At 43.2% G+C, this 15,538-nt stretch overlaps 1 protein-coding gene across 1 annotated transcript in view; it reads right to left on the bottom strand.

Annotated features, from left to right (window-relative positions):
- Nucleotides 1-15,538, bottom strand: part of LOC126194779 (uncharacterized) — a 1,062,808-nt gene that overhangs the window by 894,387 nt on the left and 152,883 nt on the right. Inside the window, exon 2 of the mRNA XM_049933080.1 lies at nucleotides 3,503-3,545. The gene's annotated coding sequence lies outside the window, so the exon portion shown is untranslated. The remainder of the gene's footprint in view (nucleotides 1-3,502; nucleotides 3,546-15,538) is intronic.

Genomic DNA, 15,538 nt, shown 5'->3' on the forward strand with positions numbered 1-15,538 from the left:
GTTGAACGGAATGCACAGTATCTTGAAAGGAGAATATAAGGCGAAAATCAAGAAGAGTAAAACAAGGATAATGGAATGTAGTCAAATTAAATCAATTGATGCTGTGGAAATTAGATTAGGAAACGAGACACTTAAAGTAGTAGATGAGTTTTACTGTTAGGGTAACAAAATAACTGATGATGGCCGAAGTAGAGAGGACATAAAATGTATACTGGCAATGGCCAGAAAAGCGTTTCTAAAGAAGACAAATTTGTTGACGTCGAATATAGATGTAAGTGTTAGGAAGTCTTTTACCAAAGTATTTGTATGGAGTGTAGCCATGTATGGAAGTGAAATATGGACGATAAACGGTTTAGACAAGAATGAGATAGTAGTGTTTGAAGTGTGGTGTTACAGAAGAATTCTGAAAATTAGATCACATAACGAACGAGGGGGTACTGAATAGAACTTAGGAGTAAAGAAATTTGTGGCACAACCTGACTAAGAATGGATCGGTTAATAAAACATATTCTGATACATCAAGGGATCACCAACTTAGTATTGGAGGGAAATGTGAAAGATAAAAATCGTAAAGGGAAACCAAGAGATGAATACAGTAAGCAGATTCAGAACGATGTAGGTTGCAGCAGTTATACGGACATGAAGAGGCTTGCACAGTATAGAGTAGCGTTGAGAGTTGCAAGAAATCAGTCTCCGGACTGAAGTCCACAACAACAACAACAACAACAACAACAACAACAAATGCGATGCTGCCGACTGCAGGAAAGCGCTTGTCAGGAACGTCTTATGGGAGCGATGCTTTCCAAATAGCCCTTGTCATCGTCCAGATCCTTACAAAATGGAGTCCATTTGTAGACGAAAGTTCCACAGTTTCCACCCAGTTGGAAAGGGAAGTATTAATCGCAGCAGTCGCCTTGTTGGAGGGGCAAAGGCTGCTAAAAAACCAGCTCGCACTGAGGCGGACCCCTGTGGCCACGCGTTGCAGCGCAGCAGCCGCTGTGCCAGAGCCGGGAAAGAGCATCTGGGATAGCGCTCTCGGGAGCCAAGACAGCGGAGGACGCGCGCCTTGCTCTTTACGACTTCCCGTGGGCCTCCGCCGTCCTAAAACTGCCCGAGGTCACACAAACGTCCATCCAAAACATCTCGGGAAGGCCAACCAGTATTCAACTATTTAACTGTATCTACTCTGATTGTGTACTGCAGGTATAAATTCTTTGACGCACAAAAGCTGTCACCTTCCTCTGCCGCCTAATTTACGTTATTATGCATCACCTGTACCAGAAATATTTACGGCCTGACTTTCAATGTGTCAGACACCATCTCGACTAATCTTTCATCCAGTTATGTGACAAATTTCTTACGATAAAATAACTTAGCAGTTTTACAGCTACTTTCAAGACATTCCAAAAATGTATCGTGAAGCAGACACTTATCAAGCTACTATGGGCTGCTCCGCTGTCCCGTCATTTCATACATGGAACCATTTTTAGCGGCCTTCAGTGGAGTGGATTGTGTGTCCACCGTTTTAAATGGTGTGCCACGAATAGTGTAGTCGTTTGTAACATGTATTCCTTCTTCTAATGTCTTCGGGTATGTGCAAACTTTTCTTTGCTGTAAGTTTTTGTTAAATGTTGTTACTGGATATTAGCATTTTTTAATCTATTTTAGTTGGGTGGCGCTTGCGGATGATAAGTGGACAGAAAATGTGCTATGAGAGTTGTTACTTATTATAGCTCGTAGGTGTTCTGAATGCCTTGTTTTAAAATTTCCGCATTTTTGCCCTATGTATACTTTCTGACGAGAATTGAAAGTTGGCACTATCTTTTGAATTTTTGTCTGTGGATTTTTTTTGTCTTCTGAGTTCTCTAACACAGGCCGGATACTTCGTTTGTAACTGTAAGTATTCGTAAAATATAGTCACCAAATATTTTCGAGCAACAAAATTAAGTTTGTAGGTAAACTGATCTGTTAACTCGCCACCCAAACTTACAATAACGTCATTTAGTTGCAGATCGGAAGCTATCGGTATACATTAATATAAAGAGGGTCCTACAGAAGCCACCAACGTAAAAAATAAGGTAACAGTCACAATAAAATGTTTTTAGTCTTAATTTCCTTAAAACCTAAATGAAAGAGCCGACAGATGTTGGAGCAAAGGTGCAGAAATATGTTTGGACATTTATAAACAACATTTGTTTGCATAACAGTCGGACCTGAATTCTCCCGTTTAGTCTGCAAACAGAGTTGCTGCTGGAGCGTCAAAACGAGACGACCATTATGTTTTCCTCAAATCACAAAGTGTTCCTTAGCGGTTCTCTAGTCTAAGCAAGTTCAGTATATCATGATACCTCCGTATGAGAATGTTATGTTTGTAGCAGCTTTAAGTGCAACCACTTAGAAGCGGAAAAACGTCGTCGAACTTATTTAGACTGCACCTAGATATGTGACTGGTGACTGATGTACTGTGCATATCAATATCTGTGCTGTGCGGCTGCAACAGTCAACATTTGGAGGCGATAGTTTCATTTCGAATTGAGTAAATATGTTGTAACGTCTCAAGAACAGGTGATGTACACTCACGCTACGTCGCCGCGCTAAAAATGTGACCACCTCAGAGAGTTTGATTTGGATGCAAACAGGGGCGTGCTGCTAAAGATATCTGAAAGTATAGATGGAGTTCAGGCAGCGAGCAAATGAATGTCTAGCTCTCGTTGCACCTGATGGAGACGATTAAGTCAGTTTTCGAAATATCAGGTAGAAACTGGAATCGCTAGCGTGCCTGAACACGAGGAATGTATCGTCTGTCAACAATACCGAAATAAAGACAAGGAATGACGCTCTTGAAAAAATTGTATTTTCTGGTCACCTCCTCGTCCCGTATACGACATGCTCGTCTGTATGAAGTTAATTGTTAGCAACCAATAAGTCCCGTCTCATTGCATACCGCCAGTTAGCAACCAATAAGTCGTGTCTCATTGCATACCGCCAGTGTAGCAGTTACCACGGTCCTGACGAGACTGCGTCAACTTTCCCCGTAACCTGTGTGTAGTCCTGTCTTACTTTCGCCGAGTTCATTGCCAGGAATGTCTCCTTTCTGCACCTTTTAATCCAAACACTGGGACGAAAACTGTTCCGTCCATTTTTTGTTCAAATGGTTCTAATGGCTCTGAGCACTATGCGACTTAACTTCTGAGGTCATCAGTCGCCTAGAACTTAGAACTAATTAAACCTAACTAACCTAAGGACATCACACACATCCATGCCCGAGGTAGTATTCGAACCTGTTACCGTAGCGGTCGCTCGGTTCCAGACTGTAGCGCCTGGAACCGCCATTTTTTGTACTGTATGTACCACATTCCCTTAAGTACGCTTAGATTATCTTAATCTCTTACGAAGACAGACGAAAAGTGCTGTCCATTTCGGAAATCAGTTACAATTTGGTTTGATACACAACAAAAGTACATCTGATTATGTAAGAAAAATTGGTTGCTTTTGTTCTTACCAAAGCTTCTTCTAGGCAGGGCAGATCCCTCTCCAAGGAAAAACTGCAAAACAAAGAAGATATCCCATTAATATTATTGCTGGTAAGGGCTTCATAAACTTACAGCATCTTTATTTTATAAATTAGCAGAGGATTTTACAGCAATTCAAAAACCGTTTGTTTGTGCTCCGATTTCATCTCCAGAAAGACACTGGAAAGAGGATGTCGAGGTAAAGTGCATATGAGCACCATCGTAGGTAATGTAACAGCATTTTAATACAGAATTGTCGAATTGTTTCAAATAATTATATCGAATAATCAGGCAAAATATAATCACCAACGCGTTTACAGCTCTGCCTTTGGCACTAGTATTGTTGCGGTTCGTCTTAACATGTTCTTCTAATGTTGTTCGTACGTGTCAGAGGTAAAGACGAGTTTACACAGAAACCACGAAATTTCTGCAAACTACGAGGAGAAAAAGAAATTAGGAATGTTAGTTCAAATGGTTCAAATGGCTCTGAGCACTATGGGACTTAACTTCTAAGGTCATCAGTCCCCTAAAACTTAGAACTACTTAAACCTAACTAACCTAAGGACATCACACACATCCATGCCCAAGGCAGGATTCGAACCTGCGACCGTAGTGTTCGCGCAGTTCCAGACTGTAGCGCCTAGAACCGCTCGGCCACTCTGGCCAGCTAGGAATGTTAGTCATCAGAGTTCTGTTGTCATCGAAGCTATTAGTAACTGAGCATTAGTCTTGTTTAGTATAAACAGAGAAGGAAATCGTTCATGGTATTTACGAAACAACTTCCCATGATCACCTAAAGCAAATTAAGTACGACGCTTCCGCTCATGGTACAGGTGTCGGGACAATCTGTGGATTGCTATGAGATAATGTGTAGACACAGTTTGGCAAGCTTTCTGTCTTGTGGTCGAGAGAGGGGGAGAAGGGGAGAGGTAGAGAGAGGGGGGAAGAGGGAGAAGAGGGGGAAGAGAGAGGTGAGAGAGAGAGGGGGGAGAGAGAGGGGGAGAGAGAGGGGGGGAGAGAGAGTGGGGAGAGAGAGGGGGAGAGGGAGAAGGGGGGAGAGAGAAGGGGGGAGAGAGAAGGGGGCAGAGAGAAGAGGGGAGAGAGAAGGGAGGAGAGAGAAGGGGGAGAGAGAAGGGGGGAGAGAGAAGAGGGGAGATAGAATGGGGGAGAGAGAATGGGGGAGAGGGGGGAGAGAGGGAGAGAGAGGGGGAGAGAAGGGGGCAGGGGGAGAGGTGGGAGATGGGGGAGAGATGGGGGAGAGAGTGGGGGGAGAGATTGGGGTGAGAGAGTGGGGGAGTGAGGGAGAGAGGGTGGAGAGGGGGAGAGAGGGGGAGAGAGGGGAAGAGAGAGGGGATAGAGAGAAGGGGAGAGAGAAGGGGAGAGAGGAGGGAGAGAGGGGGGAGAGGATGAGGGGGAGGCAGAGGGAGAGGGAGAGGTGGAGGGAGAGTGAATTATGGAACGCCAGCACCTCATAGAAATCGCAGTGCCTTATGGCTTAGCTTGATACTGGCAGTAAATCAATTACTCGAACGTCGATCGCAACGTTCTGCACAACCGGACTTAATCTATCCTACTAGTCTGCCCTCTGCTGCATATCACTGAATAATACACTATTTAGTTCGGAAGAAATATCACCATCCTTTAGTGAAGTGTCAGAGAACGGCATAGATATTGTATATTTGCTCGACTCTCTACCAACGGACGAGCTTAAAACACGTAAACGCATGAGCGAGTGTGCCAGAATTTCTATCAAAATTTACACAAAGCAACACCACGCATTATGTGAGATGCAACACTCTATTCTTCGAGTCACGATACTCACAAATGACAGCTCGCCGATTGTCGGTAAAACCTGTCATCTGCCATTTGGTAGGTCCAAGCACATAGTTTGAGGCGGGTAAAATTTTACATATCGTCTGATCTGTCTCTTATGATTACTTCTGCAAGCACCAATTCTCTATTCCAAACAAACAACGCTGTTCTTGTGCGTCAATAATTTTTATTCCATATTACTGAAGTTATAGTCCCTCTGGTGAAAGTTCTTCCTAGTTGATTCGTTCAGATTTTCTCTCTCATGGCAAATATTTTTGCAAGTACTTCTTTGCATTTACTATCACTGTATTTGATAATTGAGAAGTCCCGCTTCAGTTCCATATCCGTTGTTTTTCTGCCGGTAATTAACTTACTACCACGAAAGACTAGTAGGTAAGTTACTCACGATACGCCGAAAGTTAGACGGTTGATTTTCACGGGGTTCTACCGTTTTATCAAATGTAAGTCTCAGTATCCTTCACAAAGATGAATATACACATATTTTGTTCGAAAAATTACCCGATGCAGATAACGTGTTTATGCAGGAGAAATGTTCGTCTTATAATTAGCATTTAGGTCACACGAGGGAAACGGACTTGCTTGTAAAAAAGCATGTCAGCAATAGTGAAGCTCGACAGCAAAGGATGGAGTCGTCTCTTGTCGTTATGTACAACATTACGAGTTTTATATTAACTATTTGAAAATAAATAATTTACAAACATTTGTAATGAAATTATGTGTCAAAGCAACAATGGATAACTTTGTATGCGCGTATGTATTCGGTAAACACTGTTTAGAATAATGAGATTGCGGAAACAATATGTAACTGTTTGATTTTTAATGCAAGCAGGCTTCTTTCCAAATCTCGTCGCTGTAGCTATGTAGGTTTACAATTCGAACTCATGAAATTAGGATCGTGAGCAGCTCTCAGACGACACATGTCGAAGATGGTAGTTTACTGATACATACAAACAGTGGTGTGAGTTTGTGTGTTTTGTGGGTTTTCGTGACACTGGAAACAAAGAGAGAAAGTGCAATAAACGCATTGCTATTCGGTGTTCGACATTCCACATTTCAATGTCAGTGTACTGTTTTTTGTTGCAAACATGTAGTATGTCTCTAATTAATCAAAAAAGCTGCTGCAAGGGCAAGCCGAGAAGTTTACCTTTGAGAGAAGCATGTATAAATGAAAAAAATAATTTCTTTCTTCGCATCCAGGCATTTTCTTTATTACTTTTTGTGTTGTTGGTCTAGAAGATGTGTGCAGCACATCCCAGTTATATTCTTATGCTCTTCAAGGTAACCTATAAGAAGAATCCTGTTTGTATCCCAAAATCACTAGCCTAGCGCTAGCAGCAGATGAAATCGAATTCGCTTTCTCTGGTGCTGGGCATCATCCTTCAATCCACTGCTTTGGTCGCTGTTTCGTTTGTGGCGTGAACTATTGAACACACATCTTACCCACAGTAATAAACTGACGGAAAATCAGTTTCTTTAAAAAAAAATAACCAATTGCCAAGAGACACATTTTCGCATTTGCTTTTTGGCAACGTTCAACCATCACGAAACCACTCTTGCATGAAACTGTTTTATAGTTACTTCTTCATGAAAAATGTAGCGAACTCTTACTTTTCAAGCGGTTATAGTGGCATTTATTTCACATACCTATTTTCACTGTTCGATCAATATTACAGTCAACCGTATTGAATGTTTGCCGTTGTAGTTTCGTTCGTTTTTCACGAAGATCATCTTCAACGACACATACAAGCATTTTTGGGTTCCAGAACCCATCGTGCCTGTCCGGTAACACATTTATTCTTTTCGAACAAAACATGAAGGAAGGTGAATACTTTAAAAACCTGATACAAAAAAAAAGTTGTCCTCAGATCAAACTGGTGTCTCAATTATGTAATCAGACATCTATTAACGCTTATCGACATCGTCTCCGTGCCATGCCGAGAAATTGCGATATAAAAAATACTTTTGAAACTTGCTCTTAGTTGTTTTGGAGAGCCCGCATCTCGTGGTCGTGCGGTGGCGTTCTCGCTTCCCACGCTCGGGTTCCCGGGTTCGATTCCGGGCGGGGTCAGGGATTTTCTCTGCCTCGTGATGGCTGGGTGTTGTGTGCTGTCCTTAGGTTAGTTAGGTTTAAGTAGTTCTAAGTTCTAGGGGACTGATGACCATAGATGTTAAGTCTCATGGTGCTCAGAGCCATTTGAACCATTTTTTGTTTTGGAGACCCCTGTTTCTTGGCCTTAATCTGTGATCTCCATGGAACATATTTTGGTCAAATTCAACTTTTTAAATATCAGGGTCACTATAATGCGTTTACCACACATTCTCTCTGTGACGTCACAGCCACTGTACACGAATTTTCCTCCATATCAAAAGAAGTAATTACTAAATGACAGCGACTAGTTTGCTAAACGAAACAACATTTCATTTTGCTGATTAAAACATCTATGTAATCCACCGATGAATGAACCTCATAACTAGTACTGAGATAAGAAAATTAAGCAAAGATGACAGTGTTGCGAAATTATAAAACGATGTACGAGTACGAAAAGCTCTCTTGCTCTCTTGTTGACTTACAGTTTTTGTCTAGTTGGGAATGAGGTCTTTCATTATCACTGTCGCTAAGCTCTATTACTAAACATGAATTGTATTTACCCTGCAGTAATTTATTTTTCTCGAAGTCAGATAAATTTTCTGAGTGAAGTTATTACTAACGTAAACTTCATTTATTTTCACGGTCAGTAAAATACCAAACGAATTATTTCCGAGCTGACTATACACCGTAGCTACTTTGAAGTTTTAAAGTAGTTAAAAGCATTATTATCATTTTTGACTTTTACGAAAGAAGCGACGTTAAACCAAAGATAAAAACAGGCCTGAGTTTTCTTATAACGTTACCGCCAAAGGCAGAGTTCCAGTACATAGTTTTACGAAACATTTAATGCTCTTGATCATCGGTTTCAAAATACAAAACAAATTTCACATAATTGTATAGGTAATGTCATCTCTCTTTTTTACTGTATGCGTGTGTGTGTGTGTGTGTGTGTGTGTGAGAGAGAGAGAGAGAGAGAGAGAGAGAGAGAGAGAGAGTGTGCGTGCATGTGTGTGTGTCTCTGACTAGTTGCCAGCGATTACATAAAATTCAAGCTGCGAATCGCAGTGCAAAACACAGTACGTACTCGGAAACGCTGCCAGATTTCGGCCAGCTTTACAGCGCTGTAAACTCGTCGTGAGCGCCACCTCCTGCTGAAGCACGTCGCCCGAAGCTCTCGCCGCACACACAGTTACGCAATAACCAGCTGCTCAGCTGCGCCGGCTCACAAGGGATGCCACCAGCTGCGAGAAGCGCATACCCGCTTGGGAAACGCACAGGGGCCTAATTAGTGACCGCTGCCTCGTGCACGAGGCCAATTTAATCCCATTACCTGCAAAACTTAAGTACAATAGTCGACTGCCATGAGGCGCGTGACTCAGAATCAGAGGCACCGACGAAACGAGACGAGGGCTGACGACGCTCACTGGCTGCGAAACCGCGGCTGGGGTCGCTCTGGGATGTTTGTAATTGACGCTTAGGAAACGCCGAGCGAAAAGTTAAGCGTGGTAAAACCACAAACGAGGTCAACAGCACCGGTTGTTGTTTGTTTCAAATAATGGTATGAAACTTCCTGGCATATCAGCAGCACACTCCGCTGCAGAGTGAAAAATCTCATTCTGGAAACATCCCTCAGGCTGTGGCTAAGCCATATCTCCGCAATAACCGCGCGGTATTAGCCGAGCGGTCTAGGCGCTCCAGTCATGGACTGTGAGGCTGGTCCCGACGGAGGTTCGAGTCCTCCCTCGGGCATGGGTGTGTGTGTTTGTCCTTAGGATAATTTAGGTTAAGTACAGGGTTATTACAAATGATTGAAGCGATTTCACAGCTCTACAATAACTTTATTATTTGAGATATTTTCACAATGCTTTGCACATACATACAAAAACTCAAAAAGTTTTTTTTAGGCATTCACAAATGTTCGATATGTGTCCCTTTAGTGATTCGGCAGACATCAAGCCGATAATCAAGTTCCTCCCACACTCGGCGCGGCATGTTCCCATCAATGAGTTCGAAAGCATCGTTGATGCGAGCTCGCAGTTCTGGCACGTTTCTTGGTAGGGGAGGTTTAAACACTGAATCTTTCACATAACCCCACAGAAAGAAATAGCATGGGGTTAAGTCGGGAGAGCGTGGAGGCCATGACATGAATTGCTGATCATGATCTCCACCACGACCGATCCATCGGTTTTCCAATCTCCTGTTTAAGAAACGCCGAACATCATGATGGAAGTGCGGTGGAGCACCATCCTGTTGAAAGATGAAGTCGGCGCTGTCGGTCTACAGTTGTGGCATGAGCCAATTTTCCAGCATGACCAGATACACGTGTCCTGTAACGTTTTTTTCGCAGAAGAAAAAGGGACCGTAAACTTTAAACCGTGAGATTGCACAAAACACGTTAACTTTTGGTGAATTGCGAATTTTCTGCACGAATTCGTCAGGATTCTCTACCGCCCAGATTCGCACATTGTGTCTGTTCACTTCACCATTAAGAAAAAATGTTGCTTCATCGCTGAAAACAAGTTTCGCACTGAACGCATCCTCTTCCATGAGCTGTTGCAACCGCGCCGAAAATTCAAAGCGTTTGACTTTGTCATCGGGTGTCAGGGCTTGTACCAATTGTAAACGCTGAGACTTCTGCTTTAGCCTTTTCCGTAAGATTTTCCAAACCGTCGGCTGTGGTACGTTTAGCTCCCTGCTTGCTTTATTCGTCGACTTCCGCGGGCTACGCGTGAAACTTGCCCGCACGCGTTCAACCGTTTCTTCGCTCACTGCAGGCCGACCCGTTGATTTCCCCTTACAGAGGCATCCAGAAGCTTTAAACTGCGCATACCATCGCCGAATGGAGTTAGCAGTTGGTGGATCTTTGTTGAACTTCGTCCTGAAGTGTCGTTGCACTGTTATGACTGACTGATGTGAGTGCAATTCAAGCACGACATACGCTTTCTCGGCTCCTGTCGCCATTTTGTCTCACTGCGCTCTCGACCGCTCTGGAGGCAGAAACCTGAAGTGCGGCTTCAGCCGAACAAAACTTTATGAGTTTTTCTACTTATCTGTAGTGTGTCGTGACCATATGTCAATGAATGGAGCTACAGTGAATTTATGAAATCGCTTCAATCATTTGTAATAGCCCTGTAATGTGTAAGCTTGGGGAGTGATGACCTTAGCAGTTAAGTCCCATAAGATTTCACACACATTTGAACATCTCCGCAATATCCTTTCTTCCAGGAGTGCTAGTTCTGCAAGGTTCGCTGAAGGGCTTCTGTGAAGTCTGGAAGGTAGAAGACGAGGTGCTGGCGGAAGTAAAGCTGTGAGGACGGGGCGTGAGTCGTGCTTGCATAGCTCAGATGGTAGAGCACTTGCCTGCGAAAGGCAAATGTCCCGAGTTCGAGTCTCGGTGCGGCACTCAGTTTTGGTCTGCCAGGAAGTTTCATTTCAGCGCACGCTCCGCTGCAGAGAAAAATCTCATTCTGTAAATTACTACTGTCTGCAGATTAATATTCTTTACTGTAAACTGTTAATTAAAGGAATCAACTCTACTACTACTGTTAACAAAATACTGTTATATTTACAGATAAGCATACATATTAAAAGAAAAAGCTACATATATATCAATAAACAGAAGGTATATGTAAACAAAATGTGAAAAAAGTAGATACCGTAAAAACGTTTGCAATATATATCCAAAGGGGTCACGGATATGGATCGGCTGGAAGCGATGGGGCTAAGAAGCTCAAGCTGTGAACGGTTTCATCGAACCTAACTCATGAATGTGTGTGTGTGTGTGTGTTTGTTTGTGTGTGAAATCTTGTGGGACTTAACTGCTAAGGGCATCAATCCGTAAGCAGACACACTATTTAACCTAAATTATCCTAAGGACAAATGGTTCAAATAGCTCTGAGCACTATGCGACTTAACTTCTGAGATCTTCAGTCGTCTAGAACTTAGAACTAATTAAACCTAACTAACCTAAGGACATCACACACATCCATGCCCGAGGCAGGATTCGAATCTGCGACCGTAGCGGTCGCTCGGTTCCAGACTGTAGCGCCTAGAACCGCACGGCCACTCCGGCCGGCTCCTAAGGACAAACACACACACCCATGCCCGGGACCAGCCGCACAGTCCATGACTGCAGCGCCTTGAATGTAGATGATGATGATGATGGCGATGATGACGACGACCAAACACATCGTCATTATGCATATTTCTACTAGTCATTAGCACTGCTTCCACTGCTACAGCTAACTATATCTACCACCTTTATCACCTATATTGCACTGCAAAAGGGTACTACATCCACCTATAACTAATGTACACTGTGTCTACGTGAATCCCGTCATAAATAGCAATACCTCAGAACAGTTTTTGGCCAGTCAGATTGCACATAGACTCTTTTTCCCTTTCGTGTCCACAAATACATACTGCCGCTTCCTTGGTCGCTGGGCGGATGGGGAGAGAGGAGGGGGGGGGGGGCAGTGTAGTGAAATGAGCCTATTTCGGGGACTCCTGCTTCCAGGGGATGCCTCCCCTGATTGTTCTTGCTGGAAACTAATGCCTTCCCATGTCGGTCTCATTCGCCCTGGTCTTTCTGGTTCCTTGGATGGCGATAGACTCGTTTGTGATCACGTTTCCGATCCGAAGTCGAAGTTATGTGCACCTAACGTACGCCGTTGGCTGTATGTTTACTGCAACTGTTACCTTCACCAAATTGTCTGCCTCGGTAAGTCTTCCGTTGAAAACAACCGTAGCACAGCACATACTGTGTGACGGAGGTGGTACTGTGCTACCCAAGCCTTTCTTTATACGGTATCGTCAGTACTGCATAGTATGTGATAGATTGTCTCACATCGATTCAGTTGGTGCCGGCCATCATCAATCATCTTTGTGTACAGCGAACATTCTGAAACTGGGTATTGTTTGCCAGTATAGACGCTGTGGGAGGTTTTTTCCTCACAACTGGGTGCTAATTGGTGACATTAGGGCCATGGCCCGTCAAAAATAGTCAGTCCTCTCTAGGAGTTTAGCAGTCTAATTTTCAGCCACTGTTTTATGTTAGACAGAAAGCTGTATCTCCGTCTTGGTGATTGAGCAAAGCTTTCCTTTTTTGTCGCAGGATCAGGATTTAGTTTCGGAAGTTGTCACTTATTTTCCATTAGTACTTTTGGCATATTCTGACCTCACGGGAAAACGAGAGACCTTGGTGCCCAAGAAATGTGGCAATTTTCGCTGATCTATCTTCCTGGAAACGTAAGGTTTAGATGATGTGTACTTGACGACTAGAATAGGCAGGAGCCCGTCATGCTAGAAGAACATACTCATCCTTGTAGCTAAATGAACCTCTTCCGATAATGCTGAAAGCTCATTTTCAAGAAATTCTACATAACTCAGCGTTTGTAAATATGTGTAGCATGCTTAAGTGGCACGGTAGAATTAGCCAACAAATGACAATCGCATTTGACAAGTTCCGTTCTGTAAACTCAAGCATTACTTCACAATATGAAGTTCAAAACAAAAATGACAGTCTATAAATAAAGCCATAGCAGCTGGAGTACGAACAAGCGAAATGAAAACTTATCTCTGTAACCAGCTGCACCTCAGTATCCAATAAAACTGGACATATGTTAAATGGATGTCTTATTTGAATTAGTGTATACTATGTAAACTCCGTCCACAGGCTCCCTAGGGCCCATCGGTACCGATCGACTGCCTTGTCATCCTCCTACAAAGACATCATTGGATGCGCTATGGTGGGGTCTGGCGTCAGCACAATGCTCTCCCGACTGTTTTCAGTTTTCGTGACCTGGAGCCGCTGCTGCTTGGCCAAGAGCTCCTCATTTGGTATCTCGAGATTGAGTCCATTCCGCATTAGTCATCTAACAAGGAGACATCCATAGCAGTAGGGGGAGATGGCCACTGTAAGTGAAACTGAGTTTTCATGAAACCATGGCTATTAACTGAACCTTGCGGCAAATACATCTCAAATCTACGTACTGTAAGGTATCACACCCAATATTTATAGCTAAGGTGAGAGTACATTTTATTGGATATATATACAGGTTTTTCTGAATGCTTATATAGTGGCCACTTTTCCCAACGTAATGGTGTAAAGTAGCCAGACCTTACCACCATTCCTAAATAGACTGTTCAGTTTTAAAAAGTAGTAAATGAGTTCTGCTATTTGGGGAGCAAAATAACTGATGATGGTCGAAGTAGAGAGGATGTAAAATGTAGACCGGCAATGGCAAGGAAAGCGTTTCTGAAGAAGAGAAATTTGTTAACATCGAGTATAGATTTAAGTGTCAGGAAGTCGTTTCTGAAAGTATTTGTATGGAGTGTAGCCATGTATGGAAGTGAAACGTGGACGACAAATAGTTTAGATAAGAAGAGAATAGAAGCTTTCGAAATGTGGTGCTATAGAAGAATGCTGAAGATTAGATGGGTAGACCACATAACTGATGAGGAGGTATTGAATAGAATTAGGGAGAAAGAAATTTGTGGCACAACTCGACTAGAAGAAGGTATCGGTTGGTAGGATGTATTCTGAGGCATCAAGGAATCACCAATTTAGCACTGGAGGACAGCGTGGAGGGTAAAAATCGTAGAGGGAGACCAAGAGGTGAATACACTAAACAAATTCAGAGCGATGTAGGTTGCAGTAGGTACTGGGAGATGAAGAAACTTGCACAGGATAGAGTGGCATGGAGAGCTGAATCAAACCAGTCTCTGGACTGAAGACCACAACAACAACTACAGGTTTAAAAAATGAATAAGCTTCTAGTTTTTATTTCACCATTGATTATTATTAAGAGAACAATAATACAAATGAGAAAGAAACGTTTTGCAACACACTGTCGGCACAAAAATATCAACAATTCCTAATGATATAAATATAGAAATAAACGATTTATTATGGATTACCACTTCAGTCTAACTCATTCACAATTTATCCACTCAGAAACAATATTAAGTAATGTACAAAATTCGTTTGTGAAGTTGTCATCGCCCTCATCACATCCAGGGCACAGTTCATGAAACCAGCGATTACAGCCCCGACATCTTATCCTCCCAGTATTTGACCGACATTTCAGACTCTTTGTTGAAACGATGTGATATTTTGTTCTGCTATGCCAACTGGAATGCCGATCGCCGCAGGTCATGCAATGTAATCCCAGTCGGCCGCTGTGACCGATCAGTTCCATGCGCTTCATTCCGGAACCGCGCGACCGCTACGGTCGCAGGTTCGAATCCTGCCTCGGGCATGGATGTGTGTGATGGCTTTATGTTAGTTAGGTTTAAGTAGTTCTAAGTCTAGGGGACTGATGACCTCAGATGTTAAGTCCCATAGTGCTCAGAGCCATATGAACGTTTGTAATCCCATAAAATTGCTTTTCTGTTTCAAAAATGTTATTAAGGATTCCTTGCAAATACTTGCCGAAGACCGAGCGAGGTGGTCCTGTGGTTAAACACTGGACTCACATTCGGCAGAACGACGGTTCAATCCCGCGTCCGGCCATCCTGATTTAGGTTTTCCGTGATTTCCCTAAATCGCTCCAGGCAAATGCCGGGATAGTTCCTTTCCAAGGGCACGGCCGACTTCCTTTCCCGTCCTTCCCTAATCCAATGAGACCGATGACCTCGCTGTTTGATCTCCTTCCCCAAAACAACCCAACAACCCCAACTTGCCGAAGAACAGGATAATGGATATTAGTTTTGAGTGAGAAACGATTTATGTTCTTTGAATTTCAATTGTGATACTGCGCATAAAATATGGAATTAGCTAATTCTCATTGGGACAAACGGAATGAAAATGAATCTGTAGGGAAAAGTGACTACCTTGGCCACTTTTCCCGACGTGTAGCGTGGCCAATTTTCCCGATGGAACGCCATGTCAGTATCAGTGGCTCACACACGAAACAATACAAACGAAGGTTCAAACTACTTAAACCTAAGGACATCACACACGCCCATGCCCGAAGCATGATTCGAACCTGCGACCGTAGCAGCAGCGAGGTTCCGGACTGAAGCCTATAACAGTTCGGCCATAGCGGCCGGCACAACCGAAGGAAACGACAGTGACTTACATTTGTAAGCCAAGAGGCATTGC

This window comes from Schistocerca nitens, chromosome 1 (assembly GCF_023898315.1).
Source record: "Schistocerca nitens isolate TAMUIC-IGC-003100 chromosome 1, iqSchNite1.1, whole genome shotgun sequence".
Taxonomy (NCBI): domain Eukaryota; kingdom Metazoa; phylum Arthropoda; class Insecta; order Orthoptera; family Acrididae; genus Schistocerca; species Schistocerca nitens.